Consider the following 4,642-nt stretch of genomic DNA (forward strand, 5'->3'; position numbering starts at 1 on the left):
CCGGGGCTGCCAGGTTTTTGCAGCGGATGGGGCGCTGCTCTCGGCGGGGTCACAGGCCACGCCAGGCCCGACCGATAAGGTGACTCCCCCCGAAGGCACACGCTCCCTTGACCCCAGTGCCGTGGTGTCTCAGTGCAGCTGCTACTTTTCAGAAATAAGGAAATAACTTTGCCCTCCCCTTTAGCTGCTGTGGAACTGAGGCACAAGGAGCCGAATAGCTTGCCCAAGGCCGTGCACGAACAGGGCAGGAATATAGCAGGATTCTGGCAAGTTCCTGGACCGCAGGCTGTGGTGATGCGACCTGGGATTAACACAAAGTGTTTGTCCCTGCTTGCGTGGGGATGCAGCGTCCTTATCCTGAATTTGCTCTCTGAGCCACTCAAGAACCGGTTGTTCCTTTGGTGTGTTAACGCCTGGGACAGGCTTTGCCCAGCCTTCAGGAAAGGTCTTCCTGCTTCTCTGGAAGTGTGATGAAATGCATTGTGTGAATTTATGAATCGCTGTTATGACACACGAGTGTTGTGACTCACATCTTTTTTGTCTTGCATGGTTTAAAGAAATAGCAAGACCCTGTTCTAAGTAGCTAGATGCCAGGTTTTATACCCTCCTAGGGCTGTCCTAGGAGTCTGACTTCTCAACGTGACAACAATCCCTCAGTTCTTTGTGGGTTATTGAATGTGAGATAACTTAGGTGTGGAAAGAAAACTACATTTTGGCTGCTTTGGGTCATGCAACAATTTGTCCCATTTTGCAGTAGCAATAAGGATGAAATTGCAAAGCAGGTGAGACCTTTGCCTAGAGCTTGAAGTTGTGTTTCCCAGTATGGAAACCCGTATTTCTTTCTCTCCTGCTCTCGTTTCTCTTTCAGTCCAAAGGCAAGAGAGGTTTAACTGGCACTGACTAAATTAATGTTGCCTGCTATGTTAGATGGAAGTCACTGCCCTGAAGGTTAGAACATGAAAATGTGTTTATTATGGGAGTAACCCTGCACTGCATACTGAGGGTAGCATTTGTCTGCTGTGTTCTCATGAAAATGTGTTTGAAAGTCACTCGGTATAGACGTATGACATTGTGTAGAGGGCTCTGTGCTGAAAATGGACACAACATGGACTCAATTCTCCCTGGTATAGCTCAAAGTATAATTTAACAATGATTGCTTCTAAACTGGATTTTAATGTGGCCTGGTCCAGTTTAGTTTCATTTATACAGACCAGATCAAACCAGGTTATCATCCCCTTCAGGCGTATCTCTTATTAAATCAGTAGTATTGGCTGAATGGCTAGGATCACGTTAATTCATCTGGAGCTAGAGGGAAGTTCAAAGCTGTGAGGAAATTGACTGTTGGGGCTCATCTGATAACAGGCAAAGGACTTGCAAATGACATTTGTAATAGCTGATTTTCAGCAGTTTCTGCAGAACTGGATAGGAGACTTAAAATATGAATTAGGCTGTCAGCTATAGGTAACCCTATTATCAAGATGGCATTAAAAAGAGCAAATGTATGTGGAAGATACGATACACAAACAAAACTAAAGTTTTGGAGTTGCAGTGGAACCTGTGAAAGCCTGTCTTAAATGAAGTTCGAGTGTCATTTTATTCTTTATTAATCAAATAGGTTATTTTCAGTACACACACACTGTGAAAATTTGGAATAAAAAGATCATTTTGTTTCTATGTTGGTCAGTATTTTGCACATAATAATATCCCCTATGGTTACTATTTCTTAAGTAATACAGAAAAGGGTTTATATGATTAAAAAACTTGAAGGACAGGTCTGCTATGTAAGTGTTCTTGAAAAACAGGTGTTTTCCAGGCTATGCCCATTGATAACATTACTACACCTGGACATAGCAGTGATGATGGCATGATTTAGTTCTAACTCAGCTAATTAACGCTCTTTGCCGATGTGTCCAGTTGTGAAGACAAAACACAGATTTATAATTTTTGCAGAATAGCAGATGTAGTAGAAAGAGAGACAGGCTGGGAGATGGGATGAGCGTCACAGAAGAGGGGGATGCACATGAGTGCCCACACTGTGGGATGGGCATCCCAGGGGGGACTGGGCTGCTGCCAGTTCAGTTTGGCATCCTGGCTGCTCAGGTGGCACCAAGCTTAGGGTCAGCCACAGCGTCTGTTGCCACGTGCCTGGCTAGTTTTTGGGATGCAGGTGAGGGAGCTGGAGGTAGTCAGTGTACACATGCACTCGAGGGACCTTCAGAGGAGGATAGAACGAGATTGGCATTATAACTTTGGGGTTTTTAGAGTCTAGGGCATGTATATGGAGTTTCCTTAGGGGAGGAGGCTCTGCTGGCTTGCAGAAAAACTCTGTAAATGTGGTTTCAACAAACAAAAAGAAAGTGCAAGGTCATTTTCTGTGTGTATGTGAATTATCTTTTAGTGCAAACATCTGAAGGAAGGGAAGTGTAGAAAATTTATCCAGGGTTCTTCCACAGCACTGTACTAGGCATTGGTGTCCTTGTAACTAGAGTGGTACTCCAGCTGAATTACCAGATCTTTAGAGGAAAGACTGTGGCTGTGATTTTCATATAAAGAAGTGCTGAGAAGAGCCATAAGGTAATTAGTAAGCTGGAGGAGTCCCCTGAAGGGAATGTTACTGTATAGAATGGCTCATTTCACCTATAATTAAAAATGAAAAAACATTCCCAAACATTCAAATATAAAGATGACATAAGGAGAGAGAATTTACACTTGGTATGAAAACATTGCACTGTAAGTTTTGATGAAAAGGATTCTTGTAAAGGAAACAATGTTGTGTATCAGGAAGAACTGGGTTAAAGAGGTGAGTGACTTGTTTGTGAAACTGCATCATCTGGTTATTTTTGAAGCTAAACCAAGGTGGCTGAGCAAAACACAGTTACTCTAGTCAGTCTTTGAAGGAGAAGTTCGTGGGTGATCTGTTGGAAGGGTGACATTCCTGTCCTGTCTTGCAGGATTTAGAATGGTGCCAATTATGTATTTTTTAAAAATATATGTATTTCTGTTTTAATAGTTGGGCCTGACTGGGTAGGCCATAGTGTGTTTTTGAGGAATGACAGACTTTAAACTGGCAATATTTACTTTCTAACCCTTGTTTTTAGTTGTTAAAATAACACTGTAATGCTATTTTCCCCCTCCCTCTTACATCTGACAAGGTTTTAGACCTGTTGATACAAGAACCAATTTGATACCTATGAAGATCTGTTTATTTTTAAATTATTTTACTTTTTTTTTTAAAAACCAAGCTTAATCAAAAGCAGTGGTGGCATCGTCACGCTTTACATTATCAGAAAAGAGTCGTGGCCAGTACCACTATTAACCAGAGCGACTCCTGGCTCTGTGTTGGGTTGGGATTCCGTTGTAGAACCATTGCTGCATGTAATTAAAAGCTTTCCATGGAATCCTGGTGGTTGTTGAGAACACTTTGCTTACTGATCTTGGATGTGCCGATGTTAGCACCTAAACAGTGCTTACTGGTGAAACTGAAAAGTACTAGTTTTTTAAAGGGTAGGTGTTGGACGATGTTGTGGGTATTTAATAGTTAACTATATGATGGCTTAAGTATGAGGCCAGCTGAAATGGGAGCTCTTTGTTTTAAAATGGGATCTCTGCCTTCAGAAAATGTTCTTGGTTGGAAAAAATAATGTTAACTGTTCACCATTGTGCAATATTTTTATGGAAGATCCAGCAATTATGGAAGAAACTTGAGTAACCTTGTGTGGTGGCTGTCACTCATGCCTTGTTTTTCCTTCTTGGGGAAGTCAAGTCCATCATCTGGTTCTATGCTCGCTTTTGGTTTGGTTTGCGTTTTTTCCCCTTTTTATCTGTTCTGTTTCTGCAGCTGCAGTTTGATGTTGTGTAGTGTCCAGTGGCAGTCACACTGGTTTTGCCACAGGGCAGTGCCATGGTCAGTTCTGCTTGTGGTATCATGCTGTGAGCTGCGTCAGAGTTGAGCAGCTGCAGAGAAAGCTTACTTTGCCATGTAATTTTTTACATAGATCTGTTCTTCTCTCTGATTTGCTGCACAGCTGATGGCTGGGTCTTGTGCTGTAGTATGTTAAATCAGTGAAGCTGCATGGCTCAGACACTTTGTAATGACAAGCCGTAAGGACAGGTGATTAAGAGCCAAGCCATCAGACCTGCAGCAGATTCTTTGCTGGTAGTGTGGCAATCTCTAGATGTTCAAACCCACTCTATTAAGAACAGTATTCTCCATATTAAACATATAAACATAAGAGGTGATGGGGTAATTGTCAACACTGTCAGCACTGTGCTTGCTCTTGATGGTAGTAAAGCTTCTAAACACTTTCAGAATGAAGTAGCAGCACCTGCTTAAGGAACAACCCGCTGTGGCACATTGTAAGGCATTTTTATTCTGTGGCTAGGAGCCTTTTGTGGCGGATGAATACATTGAACGCCTGGCGTGGAGAACACCTGGAGGAGGTTCCAGAGGTGGAGAAGCTTTTGATCCGAAAAGGTAAAATAAAATTGCATAGTGGTCAAAGTGAATGTATCTCTAATTGTACTGGTTTATTACACACGTAACAAAAAGCCTGTATGTAGCGTTGGTGTGTGTCTAAGGAGGTTTTCATCTGGGAGAGTCGCTAGAATTGGTGACCGTGGACCAATTATTCAGTAACAAGAG

At 42.3% G+C, this 4,642-nt stretch overlaps 1 protein-coding gene across 1 annotated transcript in view; it reads left to right on the forward strand.

Annotated features, from left to right (window-relative positions):
- The first annotated feature begins 4,384 nt into the window (after nt 1-4,384).
- EXOC5 (exocyst complex component 5) overlaps nt 4,385-4,642 on the forward strand; it is a 22,336-nt gene continuing 22,078 nt past the window's right edge. Inside the window, exon 1 of the mRNA XM_010154503.1 lies at nt 4,385-4,474. The gene's annotated coding sequence lies outside the window, so the exon portion shown is untranslated. The remainder of the gene's footprint in view (nt 4,475-4,642) is intronic.

Source organism: Eurypyga helias, unplaced genomic scaffold (genome assembly GCF_000690775.1).
Source record: "Eurypyga helias isolate BGI_N326 unplaced genomic scaffold, ASM69077v1 scaffold18526, whole genome shotgun sequence".
In the NCBI taxonomy this organism is placed as follows: domain Eukaryota; kingdom Metazoa; phylum Chordata; class Aves; order Eurypygiformes; family Eurypygidae; genus Eurypyga; species Eurypyga helias.